Source organism: Schistocerca piceifrons, chromosome 3 (assembly GCF_021461385.2).
Source record: "Schistocerca piceifrons isolate TAMUIC-IGC-003096 chromosome 3, iqSchPice1.1, whole genome shotgun sequence".
Lineage (NCBI taxonomy): Eukaryota > Metazoa > Arthropoda > Insecta > Orthoptera > Acrididae > Schistocerca > Schistocerca piceifrons.
In genome coordinates, this window is record NC_060140.1 from 588,655,282 (window position 1) to 588,671,335 (window position 16,054).

A 16,054-nucleotide genomic window follows, 5' to 3' on the forward strand; every position below is an offset into this window, starting at 1 on the left:
GAAGAGAAATGCCGTCGGATGGTTTATGGCTACAGCATGTAACCATCAAAGATGTTCATGCAATATGGAACGGAAAAAGTAATTCAAATTCTGATATTTGAACAGACAATTGAACGACATGGTGACAGAACGCAAAGTTAGAACGTTTAGTGCGAAAAAAGCAGGAAAGTCACTTCTTCTCAGGTATCGCGACGTCCTCCACTTAAGTATCGACCATGCGCTGCCCATCTAATCTCGGACCGTCTATCTGTTCTCCTCTCTCTCCCTGATATTCCCTTCCGTTATCCTCTTCTGATTTCTCTTCTTTCTTCCCTGTCTGTGTCAGACTGGTTCCTCCCACAACTACGCTTACTAGTCAGTTACTTCTTGGTTTCTCAGTATGTTTTCCAAGGCGCTGAATTATCAGTCCTATCGTCTTAATCGTTCGTAGGCCAAGTTTGGAGTTTTAACGAATGAACTGCACATTCACGGCTCCCAGTCTTTGTTAAGTGTGAGAAAATGTCCAATCTTTCAGTGGCTGGCATGTAACCGTGTCAATCTCAGCTATTTTCTATTGTGGCAATTTCCAGGGCTGGTTTCTAACCGCCTAGCCGATTGAAGACCAGTAGGAACTAAATCAAGCGTTTGCCGGCATTTGCCAGCTCGTCAAGAAGGCTGCGAACTAACATCTAACCGGCTTCTTTTAACGGAAACACCTGTGATTTCCATAAGTGTCCTCTTTGATTGTTAATTTTATAAACTTTGTGAATTGTGACAGATATGATTTGTTGTAATGATACATTGATGAGAAGGCCTGGTTATGCTATTGCTGGATTTTAATTTAATTTTTAGATTCGAGCTATCAACAGAATGGAAAAACAAACGTATACTGCGGTATTTTTCAGACGAAAAAAAAATCTATTCTCATATTACGTTTTCTACTTTCTCTACAGCGATGAGTGGATGTTCTAAGCCTACAGGTCGAGGACGAATATCACTAAAGGATACGTCCATCCAAGTACGTGGCATGCAGTTACTGCTGACACCAATCCATGTTGTGAGTTTGCACGGTAGTTTTATATGCGGAACAGGAATCTCGCATGGCAATCAATGACATGAAGAAATAAATGTCTCATTGGCGTTGTCATCGTCACAGAGACAGCACTAGCGTAACTAGACAAGTATCACCAAAGTTATAGGTCATGGCCTTTCGAGTGGGCCACCGGGTTTTCGCTTCAAACGATTAAAGAAATGTAGAATACCAAAACCAGGGTGGTAAAATTGGGGTTGGGAAATAGTGAGTTCAGCGTTCCAACTATGGTACTATCGATTATTGTTTTTTTCCGTATGTATCTGACAATAACTAACATTCCGCGGTCAGCGTGCTTATCGATTCTTACGTGGAGACATCAGGCTGCGCAGATATCGAATGGAGTAGAATCTGGAAGAAGAACTCTGGTCTCTGAGACCAGAGTTTCAGCGTGATATTGCACTTAGGCACGTAATTTTCCATTGGGCAGTACGTGATGAGAAGTTATTTACGTAACTAGTCTCTTGCGAAGAATATTTTTCCCTGGAACTGTATATAAGTTGCAGTAGTTTAAACTAAAACGGCTTTACATGCCTAAAAATATTGCTTTATTTTATTTACTTATGCAGACACGTTTTGCCCTATCAACAAGGTATCTTCAATGGGAGTCCTGGAATGTTACTACTCGTTTTTAGACGTTAGTTTTTAGATTTGAAACAGATCACCGAAAACTTTTATAACAAAATGAAAAGTAACTTCTAAATCATTGTTGGAATATCCTGCAGTTTTCTCCCATGCAAAAAACTGAAACACTCAAATGTTTATGTAGCCACTGTAATCTTAGTAACATAGCCGTTGCCATTTTCGTGGTATAGTCTGCCATTAGTTTTTGTGATTCCAGCTATCGCGACTTTTTGATTTCGTTTGTCTTACTTGCGTTGTAACACAAAAGTGGATGCAGACACACACACACACACACACACATACACACACACACACACACACACAAACTCAAAAGCGCATGCGCGCTATTAAAGAGAACAAACGAAGCCAAAAAAATGTGGGAAGTTGTCATCACTTACAGAAACAAATGACATGCTAAGCCCCAAAAATTGAAGCTGAAATGAGACTGCACGAAAAATAGAGAGTTCCATGTGGCTTCCCACATGGAAGAAACGCGCATAACTTTTGACAATGAACTGGACGTTTCACTGTGAGTAATTTTTGATATGCCTAGTACATTTTGTGCTCTGCAGCTTGTAGAAACTGCAGATATGTAATATTAATAATTTGATATCAGTTTATTTCACCTGACTACTTCCAGTAGTCCACCCTCCATCGGCGGTATCTCATATGTGCTGACCTTTAGCGTGTGCTTTCAACGATGTTTTCAATAAAGCGATTGTATGGTTTTCGTAAACGTGTATTGGCTGTCTCTTCTACGGGCCATCAGAGGCAATGTATCTAGTGTTTCGGAAGTTATTTGCAGTTTCGTTTTTGCTGTGTGTTTCTGGAGTCACCTCAAACAAAAACTGATCATCAAGTCTTTCACGTGACAACCAGTGCCGACAGAAAGCGTCGGTATTTTTTTTCTTTTTTTGCCATTACGAACAGACTGATTTTTAATACGCAGTTTCACATGCGCCTTGGACTGAAGGGTCCAAATTATTGTAGTGCGATATTCTATTTGTCGGTAGGTATTAACAGGGACAGTAAAACACGAAGGATAATTAGTACTCCAGCAGCACGCACACGCACGACGCACTCGCTGCTCGACTCGCTGCGGCTCACTTTGTTATCGTCGCTCGCGTACGCCACTAACCGCAAGATGTGGTTGGACGCAAGGAGAAGCAGCTCGCAGCAGCACTGGAGCTTCTTATCAACACAATGGGGGGCAACAGCGGCCGAAGAAGACAGCCGAAGCGCACTCAGTGGAAACGCAAGGACGAGCAATGCTACAGGTGCCAGCAGCTGGGGTACACTGCGAGTGCTTGCAAGAACCCCGTCGCGTGCTTGAAAGTGCGGCAGCGCACGACATCGCTGTTGCATCAAGCCGCGAGGGGTGGCCAGCAGATGCGCGAACTGCGGCGGTTCACACTCCGCGAACTCGCTTGGCTCGGCTATCTTACGGAGTTTCGTCGCCAGCCCGCCGCGACACGCCTTGCAGCGGTGTCTAATGCCAAGACGGCGCCCCGCAACCCCCGCTGTGGAGAGGGGTGCGAGGCACGCCAACTCGAAGCCGCCACTGACGACGCCATGGCCGGCTTCCAAACCGCCTTTGCGACCGAAAGGGCCGCCCCTAAAGCCGTCGGCACACGGACCGAGCATCCGAACGTTGAGCGTTGAGCGTGCCGAGTTTCTGACGTCATCGCGTGGAGTAGCACGTTCGGGAGTCTTTCCGAACGTGCAGAGAAATATCTGGCATGTCAGATATTCTGAGCGTGCGTCTGAGCGTTGACCAATGAGATGGCACAACGCCACCTACGTCACACGCACGCCGTCTACCTTCAGTACAGAGTTGTGAGGCGCCATTTTGGCATTAGTATCAAGCCTATATGTATATGTGCCGTTTCTGAGCACCAGCAAATTGAGAATCATTGGTAAACCCGTTGTTAGTTGTCTGATTCGTTCCAATAAAATAATGCGAAACATAATACTCGTAGCAAAAGAATTATTGTAACTTGTGTATGATGAGAGTAGGCTATTTGGACGTCTGCACGTTAGCTCTGCGTGTTAGGTCAGACAGCTGGTTGGCATCTGTAATAAAAAGAGTGGAAGGGTCAACAAACGAACTTGTTAGATGACGTCCGCAACGACCAAACACAAAGATAAAAAAAAGCGTAATGAGTAGTGTCACTGTCCTGTATAGAGTTGTTCGTTGGGGCAGTGGTTCCCGTCTTGATGCTTCCAAAATGTTTTCTCAACATTCGCGTTTTTATTGGGTTCTGATACTTCATTATTAGTTTAATATAAGCATATACTACAATATTTGATGTTATGTAAACCTTTTTTTGAGGGGCGACTTTGTCCGATTGGCATAATCTGCAGGACAGCTTGCGCTACTTGTATAAAGATATTTTGCTCCTTTTTCTTTTACGCTTCGTAATTCACGTGTTGCAAAGATTCTGCTACTGGGTAAGATCAGTGATCAAGTAAGACTGACCTTAGGATTTTACTAAAATGTGGGAATGATGAAATAATGTTTATCTTATGCGGAGAAGTATTCCAAGTTAGTACCACACTGAAACTTCCTGGCAGATTAAAACTCTGTGCCCGACCGAGACTCGAACTCGGGACCTTTGCCTTTCGTGGGCTAGTGCTCGGTCGGGCACACAGTTTTAATCTGCCAGGAAGTTTCATATCAGCGCACACTCCGCTGCAGACTGAAAATCTCATTCTGGAAACATCCCCCAGGCTGTGGCTAAGCCATGTCTCCGCAATATCCTTTCTTTCGGGAGTGCTAATCCAGCAAGGTTCGCAGGAGAGCTTCTGTAAAGTTTGGAAGGTAGGAGACGAGGTACTGGCAGAAGTAAAGCTGTGAGTACCGGGCGTGAGTCGTGCTTCGGTAGCTCAGTTGGTAGAGCCCTTGCCCGCGAAAGGCGAAGGTCCCTAGTTCGAGTCTCGGTCGGGCACACAGTTTTAATCTGCCAGGAAGTTTCATATCAGCGCACACTCCGCTGCAGAGTGAAAATCTCATTCTTGTACCACACTGTTTGTAATGGAACTTTTATAAGCTTGTGTCTTTATTGATTGGATATGGTACTTTTCGTTAACGATGGAATTTTACGCACGCCCGTTGAATAAACAGTGTGATTTACGAACTAGAAACATCCCTCAACTGCCGCTGGAGTTCGTTGCGATCGCGTATACCACGTTGGGGCCCACGTACCGTATGCACAAGTTGCATCGTTCCTGAGCGTTCAGCACCACGTTGAACTTGGCACTCTCAACATTAACGTTCGACAGCACGGTCCGTGTGCCAAGGGCTTAAGGAAGTGCTCGCCGCTGTTCATCGTCACCTCCAGCAGGTGCGTGAGGAGCTGCGAGTTCTCAAGAAGGTGCCTGCTCCCGCATCCGCCTCCCCTGCGGGGCGCCCAGTGGGGGTTGACGCCGCCACGCAGACGCCCATCGACTCGTCGCCTGCAGAAATACAGGTGGCGATGGGCGTCGTTTCGCCTGGACTGCCTCCCGCTGTGGCGGCAGTCCCACGAACCAGGTAAGAGGCGCTGCCAGCCACCTCCCACGACGAGGAAGAGACGTTCGATGAGGAGGAGCTGCCCCTGTGCCTGCCGCTCCCAGATGAGCGCAGTGTGCAGCTGTTCCTCAAGATGTTCGCGGCGCCTATAAAGGATGGGTCGTATCCTCAAGGGGACCACCGGACGTTCCCAGGCCTCCCCTTCCCCACCGCCCGTGCGGCCTCCGACACACCCGTGGCCTGTTCCAGGAGGTGGTGTCTCGGAAGGAGCTGCGAGCGATCAACGCCTCCCCATCTTCACCCCCAGCGATTGAGAGCACATCTGCCAGGTCGCAGAGAAGTGGCTGAAGGAGGAGTGGCTCTCCGGCAGACGACAACCTGCCCCAGAAGACGCAGCCGCTGTAGCCTACTTCTAAAATCTTCGAAAGTAGCCTGAGGACCATCTGAACTGGAGGCCCTCGTTACCACCATTGCCTACCACGGTGGAACAGCAGCTATGCTGCTTAGACTCCTGAGACATCAGACTCCATGTTCAGTCCGTGTTCTAGCGAGCGAGCGAGTACTCCAGCAGCGAGTGAGTAGCGCTGCTATGTGGCGGTAGCAGGCAGCATAGGCTGGGCGATGCTGTCGCTGATTATCCTTCGTGTTTTACTGTCCCTGCTAATACCTACTCACAAAAGGAATATCGCACTACACTAATTTGGACCCCTTAGTCGAACTGATCATTTTAATCTTTTTGCTCGTAACACGATACAAATCGACGTTTTCTTTCGGCACTGGGCGTCGCATGAATGACTTGGATGAGCAGTATGACTACAGAGACAGCCGCGCGGGATTAGTCGAGCGGTCTTAGGCGTTGCAGTCATGGTCTGTGCGGCTGATCACAGCGGAGGTTCGAGTCCTCCCGCGGGGATGGGTGTGTGTGTTAGTCCTTAGGATAATTTCGGTTAAGTAGTGTGTAACCGTAGGGACTGATTACCTTAGCAGTTAAGACCCATAACATTTCACACACCTTTGAACTCTTTTTTTTTTTTTCTACTACTACAGAGACACACCTCAAATCGAAATTGCAAATGTCTGCCAAAACACCAGGGGAAACCTGCCTGACAACTCAGGAGAGAGACCCTGTATATGCAGTCAGCATAACAATTTTTATGAAATCTTATGGGACTCAACTGTTAAGGTCATCAGTCCCTAAGCTTACACACTACTTAACCTAAATTATCCTAAGGACAAATACACACATCCATGCCCGAGAGAGGACTCGAACCTTCGCGTTTCTCACTGGCCATTGTTGTACGTGCAGTTGTCACTGGCTCCAAACTAGTCTGCTAAAATAAACTACTCTCAAAAGGTAGATAACTTCAAACAGATAATTATTAAAATGACACATTAACAACTTTCCTTTTAATGATAAAATAGTTCTTTGAACTGTTTTAAATCTAAAAGCAATGTGTAAAAACGGAAACTCATACACTATTCCGGTGTACCCACTAAAGATGGTTTCATAGAAAGGCGAAAAGCATCTGCAGCTTTAAATAAAAAGAAAATACTTTTCACTAAGGAAACACTGTTTCTTGAAAACTGCTGCATTACTCAGTTATTTCTGGTTTTGCGTCTTATGTCTTTATGTGTTGTTACACATATATGAGTGGGCAGAATCCAAGAGCATTTCTGTTTCGTGTTCTACCGACGTTTGGTGGAAGCATATTGCAGTAAGGTAAGATAAGAAATACAAACATTTTGGCCGGCATGCGCAGATATCTGGAGTTCGACACCCAGATAGTGCAAAGGCTGGAAATAGGCACCGTGCTGTGGAGGGCTTGGCTGCCATGTTTAGGTGTGATAGCTGATGCGATACCTTTGATAAATACCGCTTGTCGGAACTCTCTGTTATAGGCTACGAAGCCTTTATAAACGTGGCGTACAGTTATTCTGACCTCTGCCTTACGAATTAAGGTTTTTCGGTTTGGATAACTTTCTGGGAGGACATACTACCCCTTTCGAGAACTTCCACTGTGTATATGCTTCTGGACTGCTGTTGACTATGTGAACCCTTACGTTACGACAACAAGGAACTGCCTGGCTTTTTGAACCACCAGTCTTAGCGGCACTTTCGGTAAGAAGGTTCACGTTTCCCAGTTGTATGACTCATGGGTAACGATACAGATAAAGCGTGAAATCCTCGTAGTTGAGCTGTTTCACGGGTCACAGCGACACTGGCTGTGACGCTGCCGGTCACGGCTGGTGTGTAGTCAGGGACACTGTAGTCGAGATACGCCATCCCAGACTCACTCATGCACACACACTGACCCACATTCACTTCGTATCTGCTCTGATCTTCTGATGTGTCCATTGTTTCAGTTGTTTGCAGCCAATTTCAAATGTGTCTATTAGACGTGAGTGGACAGCGACTCTTCGTTCGTAACAATTTTCGGGTTTCTGCTTGATAACAGTCAACGGACGTGGTATAATCAGCTTAGTAATGAGCGCCCACGCCGTACATTAGACATCTACTCGCTGGCGATTGGTAACAGTTCATCAGAGTCATACATCTGGGGACGCTACAACGCAACTCAGTTCATAAAGGTATACTACTCCAGACACACTTTTAGTTATTCTTACTTTATTTTTGGTTGTATGATACTGCCAGAATTGTTTATACTCCCCTCATTTTATTATACCATCCTTATGACTAAAACATCAAATACTACTACTACCACTTCTGCTACTACTACTTCTACTACAAATACCAAAGGTAACAATAATAATAAAAAATTAATAACAAAATTGTTAAATGATCTCCGTGCTAGAACAATGTACTGTTGTGAAACATCTGGTTTAAACGCTAAAAGAAAAATCGGGACGTTAAATTGTAACTTATCATGGTCCTTAAATGGACGCCCGGAAAATTATAAAATTATAACAACAATGAAGAGTAAGCTCGTGGTCGCTATGTTTTCCATCCCTCGAAATATAAAACTGCTGTGTGCCCTCTATCGTTCGATTGTCGCTGATAACCATACAGCCTCACAATGATCTTCAGTGACTAATTTTCTCTCTAGGTAGCTGTTTCAGCTGGGGATCCCCGAGAAGGAGCTTTTATTGTAAATGCAGCTGAATTCTGCTGGTCTGTGAGAATTGAGCCTGAATCTTCATATAATAATAATCCATATTCCTGAAGTATATAATGTCCTATGTAATCTAATATTCTTTTAATATTCCGGCTTCGAGTACCAGTGATGGTGCCCTACCCTAATTGAGACGACAACACTGTTTGCTGTGAAAAAAGAGCATCTACGCTTTTTGTAATTGTTGGAGATAAGGAATGACGATTCGACATTGTGTTTTTTTTGAGGTCAGATGAGTTTGCATCTAAAAGTAATTTGAAGTTCAGAGGAAATACAATTTCTAATCGTAATTATCAAGAATAAAAGAAAAATTCTCTTGCGAAGAAGAAGGTAACTATCGTTTAGGAACTTTTATTCGATGTTGAATCCCCGTACCTTCATATAACGATTAGTGTGTTTGGCAATACAGTGCATAGTGATTTTTTCGCAAATTTACAATATTGGGCGAATCTGCTACTATCACTGTCCAAACGCCGCGCAATATTTGGTCGTCAGCTTGTGTGTCAAAGACGTTCCCTAAGTGACCAGTTTGTTAGAAAATATCATACTGCCACTGTTGTTCAACCTTCTCATTCTGAAAGTGTTTAAGGGAACTCTTACGGCGACTGTGAGTACTTTAGTTGCCACGAGACACGGAGTCTTCATCGCGAGCTGTAGCAGTTTTCTCAGACTTTGCCTGGCGTTCTCTGAGAACCGGAGAAACGGAAACCTCCTACCGCCTACTCATCCATACCCAACCCGTTCTCTCCTCACAACAGCCACCAAGAAACCGTATTCATCTACAGTCAAATTTTATCACTTTTTATATTAGATGGGTAACAAGTATGTGTGCATCTAGGCAAAAAAAAAAAAAAATCAGAAGAGAGTTTAAATGCAGTACCTGTCTTATCTTTGTCTAAGTAAAAGGTCAAGTTATTAATTTGTCTTTGCGACGTAGCAATTCATTGTATGTACATCCTCGTCCAAGTGGTTCCAGTGGCTGACGAGCCTATAATAATCGTGCTAAGTTTGCTGTTGTTCTTCCAGATACTGAGAGATTCAGTCTCTGTTAAGGCGAATGGACGGCAATATATACAGTTTCAGGAGAGGTAATGTATCACGGCAACTAGCTCTTACTTCGAAGTTTCTAATACAACAAGGAAGGTATTGTTTCTGAGGCACATACATGGTAGTCCGACAACACAGTTTTCAGTGTAGAAAAAATTAATTGAGGTGCCTGGATTTCTGACTCAAATTGGTACGAAGCACAAGCCGTAAATTAATAATTCCCATAGGTGGTTGTAGCTTTTTCTGCTTCCTGGAGAGGGGACACTTCACCTACAGTGCTTCGTCCAGCTGTACTGATATACCGTATCATTTTATTCCGACTCGTTTCTATGCGATTTATGTATTTCTGAACGTCTATCAAGTTAGATTCCAGAGATTAGTGCGTGCATGACTCAAACATTGCTGCACCTGTTTTCGCCCCACTCGCTGACTGTTTGAAAATACAAAAGGCATATCGTCATTTTATGAGTCTCACTTCAGCTATACATTTTGCTTCGGCCTTACGTCTGGACTAGAGTTTATAGGATCAATCATATAATATATAGCCTGACAAAAATTTCAAGCCAAAGGTTTAATTTGTCATTTCGATGTAGCTTTGTGGTGTGAATTTTAAGATGACGTTAACAGTGAATGAATCCATAGGTATGTGCTTACCCTGATAGCTTAAACAGTCAGTAAAAACAAAAAAAGATTACAATCTAAAAAAAATGTTAACGTTAAATAGATGTGCAAGTTTCACTATTTTATATGGAAGGCTAGAATTCCGTAATAGCTGTTCCGACTATTTTTTGTTTAGCTGATCTACGAATCTACTACACGTATCAAATATAAACTTTCATAGTATTCAAATTAAAGCCTAAGATAATCTGAAATCTTTTCGGTGCCAATAGTCATCAGATAAGACGGGTATAATGTCGCACTGAAGGCTAACACTGTTTTCGCAACGCCCGTAGTCTAAGAAATTTTATAGTAGTGCCTGGCAAGCGGTCTGCTGCATGCATAGGCCAGTGACATAGCAAACAGTTACACACATAAATAGTAAATAGTAAATCATTTCACCCTCGGTCAACATCTAAAACCAAATAGAGATACTCTTACAGCTAAAGTAACAATGTCTTTGAAATGCATTTTTCACAGATTATCATAAAATACAATAATCTGGCCGTATTCTTCCAGAACTCCTTATTGGCGACACGTCTGCCGACAGCATTACTAGCAATAAACAAAGCACAATAGAAGCCTTCCTTCAACATACCAAAACTTTAAATTCTAATTTCGTATGCCGATATTGTGTGAAGGAGACACGGATGAACTTCTTGTTGACTATAGCTGAAATTCAGCACAATGGGCGTCTACTAAAGCATGGGAGTTGCCAGCGCTGCTGTGTATTGTATACCCACTGCCGGCATTATTTTGCACCCGACGTGGAAGTTCTCGAAGGGAGAAGGAAGCCTGCCTCAGGTACTCACAAACTGTCTAACTCGACTTCCGAATTCTCTGTTTGGATCAGTGAACATGGGGCCCCGGTAGCAAAATAATTACTAAGAGAATCCTTGCTCCTTACTAAACCTAATTACGACGTGCATCGTGCTACACTGTTCATATGTTCAGATGTTTAGTTTGGCCTCGCATGTTTTTACCGAAAAAGTATCGAAGGAGACCACTTAATGCTATCTGAATTTGCATTTTTTCTCAGTAACGAGAACTCAGGCTATCATTGCGGCCTCCACTAAAACGCACTACGTCTGACACAATTTTTCTGTAATTTTAAAACACTGTGCTTCGCATTTTGAATACAGTCCATATGTGAAGTTTTCAAAAATATTAAATTGTGAAACACTGATGAGTACGTATTTTTTTAGCGTCACTGACACTTATGCTGTTAAGACTGAACACATAATATGCATTATTATCTTCCCAAGTAACACAGACCTTTTTTTTCAGAAGTATGAACAAAGAGGAGCGTAAAATTCAACACGAAAATATGAGGCACATTATTTAACTTTCAATTAATGTCACACGAACACCACTAATGTATACTAAAGAAACATACACAGATACCTATATTTTAACGTATGAAGTGCATGCTACCCCCCACAAGCATACCAGTTTTCAATTTAAGATTCAATTTTTGCTTTCTGAGTCGATGTCTACGAGTGATATGGATCAAGAACTATACACCATCAAAACAATGGCTACAATCAGTCTACAATCAAGGCTAGTATTCTTAAGAACACGCAACAATATGATCGTGAAACGTTAATGTGATCACATGCCGCACTCTAAGTGATTGACGTCAGAAGTACGACAGTTCATTAGCACATTACAAAAACAGGCAATATTATGAAAGAAAAGACTTACTGTACTAGAGAATCAATAACAAAGAATTTATCACGAAATCAAGTAATCTAAAAGACAGCAGATTGTAGACTGAGATTCATTACGAGAATATTCAGGAAATACGATTCACACGCGAAACAAGTTCTTCCGTTAGACGAATTCCTGTAATGTTTGTCAATCTAGGATCGTACAGGAGTAGAATTAACACAGAGATGGAAAGCATCCAATAAAGAGCAGCACGAGTCATCATGATATGATTTACTGTATGTGAGAGAGTTAGCCACGCGGGATTAGCCGAGCGGTAAGCCGGCACGGTAGCTCAGCGTGTTCGGTCAGAGGGTTAGCTGCCCTCTGTAATTAAAAAAACTGAGTTAATCGATCAACAACGAACTTAAATGGATGTCTTACGACGTCCGCCCCGAGCAGATGCAACGAACAAAACCGAACAAAATGAGATAAAAAAAAAAAGCTGTCTTAGGCGCTGCAACCATGGACTGTGCGGCTGGTCCCGGAGGAGGTTCGAGTCCTCCCTCGGGCATGGGTGTGTATGTTTGTCCTTAGGCTAATTTAGGTTAAGCAGTGTGTAAGCTTAGGGACTGATGACCTGAGCAGTTAAGTCCCATAAGATTTCACACACATTTGAACATTTTTTTTTTTTTTTTTTTTTGAGAGAGTTATGGAAATGCTCAACAAACGCCAGTTGGAGACACTGCGGGAGACGCGTTGTGGTTCGTGGAGGAATTTTACGTTCAAACTCCGAGAGTTGCAAGCAGAAGCAGGCAACATATTAATCCTTGTGTATACCTCTAGTAATAGTCATAGTCTCATAGATTAAATGAACATACACAGAGATTTACCGAGATCATTCTTCCAATATGTCATTCTTGATCAGAAATGGAACGGAGGGAAAAGAAGAACCGGGAGTACCCTCCGACACTTAAGGTGTTTTGTGGACTATAAGTGTAGATGAAGATGAAGTGACCAGAAAATTTCCAGTACTTACATAATAATTTTTACTGCCAAGCCCGACTAGTATTATTCTTCGTATTTGTTAAGCCTTGTCTCGTTCTGAATGTATTTGACACTATTTTATTTTAGTAATCTTTTGCCGTGATTTAGAGGCACAATGCGCAGTTCAGATTCTGCCCTGCGCAACAGGTGGTGACAGGCCCGCAACAGTTATCTAGTCTTGCAGAAGGGAGATGGCATCAAACACCGAACATGCACCAGCACCACAGGAAACCAATGAGCAAGTATGCCAAGTGAGTGGTGGTCAGTGTGTTGGTGACCAGCGAGACTGCCTGCTCTTACAGTATGCGAATGGGTAGATTTCTGGCAGTTAGCTGCTGGTAATGTGTGATTGCAGCCCCATATGTATGAAGGATGGGACAGGAGGGGTTATCATGGTGTCTGAAATCTGTAGTGGTGGAACAGAACAGCATGAACATGAAGAGGCACATGAAGAGCCGATGGTGGTTGACGGCTGAAAATACGAGCGACTTGCCTCAAAGGCTTGAACTATGGGGTAGCCAGTGTGATGTTGGTGTAATGAAGTCAATTTCCCGCTGGTCCAAGAGAGCACAGACTAGAGTTGTGACTTGGACTTTGCGTGTGTGTTGCATACATTTTCTTCCCAAGGGCCAATGTGAACTGCTTTTGTCTTCCCGCTACATAGCCCAGAGGACCCCCAAAGGCGCTAAAGATTCTTGGTGTACATGGGCGTAGGTTTAGTACAAAGTTATCCAAGTATTTTTTTCATCAGAGTTCTTCTGCAAGGTTTTATGCAGCGTCCCATAATTTCCTATGCTGCACTAACTTCTTCATCTGAGAGTAACACTTTTATCCTGTGTTAACAATTATTTGCAGGTTGTATTCCAATCTGCGTCTTCCCCTGTAGCGTTTACCCTCTACAGCTGCCTCTAGTGACATGTTTTACCACACGTACCATCATCCTGTCTTTTCTGCAGACAACCTCTTCATTCCTATTTTACCAGTTCACTCAATTTTCAACAAGCTTCTGTAGCAATACAGTTCAAGTGTTTCAATTTCTCTGCTGTTTCTTATTATGCCTTTAACAGATTTTGTATGTGGTTGGTCATGCTCGTACGTGTGGCTCCTCGCTGACGTTATTTCATGCAGCCTTTTGAATACTACAGGGTGAAGCAAATTTTGTATTTTGATTTTATGATGCACTTAATTTAGAGGATAAAATCGTTCTGGGATAAATTAATCTAATAGTGATGGTTACTTTTACATTTTATGTGCAAAGATCCATCTTGGTTAATCAAGACAGAACTTACGAATAGTGCTGTAACATTATAGGGGATTCATTTACATATTTTATATCTTTAACTAAATCCAAATTTTTATTCTTTTGTTCATTTGAGGGGTTTTGATAATGCTTAATTAGAGCCCTGTTATTCAGTGCGTTATATGGGGAAGATTCTAATTCTTATGTATTCTGTTTCTTGGTAGTGTTAATACTGCCTTTCCCTCAAAAGGTTTTGCTTTGTTCGTTTTGTATTTATTAAGAAAACATTAATCACTGAATTGAAGTTACGTACATTTATTGTCAGTCAGATATTTGTCTACTATTCATTAAGAAAGTAATTAAACCTATTATTCATTGTGTGTTTATTATGGCAGATTTTATTGTTCTTTCAATCAAAGGCATGATTTTCTCTCACCAAAACTCGCTGCATGATTGTGAAATCATTACTTAGGTTGTCTCTATAGTTGAATAATTACTGTTGAAAATTACATGCCAAGTGTTGTACAGAAGATGTATATTTGTATAACTGATTTCCTACCAGGCCGAATGCCTTGATCAGCAAATCATATGTGACGTGCTGCTTTTTACAATAAGTGTGAAAAAACTTTCCCAACTCACACGTAACGCTGCTGCTAGTTGGGCTTATGGATGATAGTTAGCAGTGTAAATGCCTTTGATTTGGTATCTGTGTAACATCTGCTTCCATTTATTTGAAATAAACTGTTTTTAATTACAATATATAATATTATTTCACATGCTCAAGCACACGTGGAGAATTTCTAATGAAAGTGGCAGTAAAAAACTGTTGGTAGCCCAAAATGGTGTTAAAGTGACATACCTAGACACTAGCTCTCTGAGGGGGTAATGACGACCACTTTTATTCCTCACACTGGGCCTCCAGAGAATAACAGCTGCATAGTCCTTTAACTCCTTTGAGATGATAGGTGAGAGGGTAACAATCTGCATCGTCGTCAGAGGTTTTATTTTCTGGTGCTTTACACATACTAAAAGTACTCTCCTCATCCACTGGTCCATTCTATTGAAGTAAACTGTATCTTTGGATACACTGTCACATTTCCTGGCTCACAATACGCAAAACGCAGGTGCAAGTACGAAATGAGATAATTTATTACCTCTTATGGCAAGCAAATCATCCAAAAGGAGATTCTTCCTAAGCATATAGTACTGCCACAACACTCAAAAACTCTTGTTTTATGTCATCTGTTTCACTTCACATAGTACTGGTTTCTTGTACTCTTATTGCTCATGACCTATAGTCAACAATGCCCCACCAATGACATTTTATAATGTACACTCCTCAGGAAAAAGGTGTTGAATATATGTTTATTTCTTCTTCATCCCTCGGCTTACCCTGATAGCGATCGTGATAGTGCATTTGCAACTATCTTTTCTTATCCAGAGATGAATTCAATTAGAAAATTAAACTCATGTAAATAAATTGCCTGTCGAGACAATTATCGATGCATGAGTTTTGCCAACATTAAAGACGCGAGTGCCTTATGGTACATGTGTACCATGTAGATCTGCCGTAGATATAATATCAAAACATTTGGAAAATGTAGAAGATGGCTGATGTCTCCACTTGCGTAACAGACAATTTACACGGCTGGCAGATGCAGTCGTTTTAGTTGTTTTTCTCAATCAACCCGTTTCAATCAAGCCTGCTGGTTTCAGTTTCGAGACAGATCTGGAATCTGTACCATCTCCACCCCTCCCTCCTTCCCACTCTCTTGACCTGCCTTGCATAGCACTTGGGTGACAGACCTCTATTTGCATCATTTTTTTCTCTGATTATGTGACTGCTATAGCTCCTTCTAAAATTCTCATTCGTGCATTTATCCTTGCCTGAACTGCTATATTGCTGTCTTTCTGTCACAAAATTCTGTCTCTACACTCCACGATCTATTCATCCAGATCAGTATCAGCTATCCCGCATTAAATGTGTGATATAGAGGCTAATTTCATTCCAAAATAATATTTTAGTCCGCTGAGTGTGTCTGATATCGTGTAGATGTCTGAGGTGGCGCTTATGTAATATT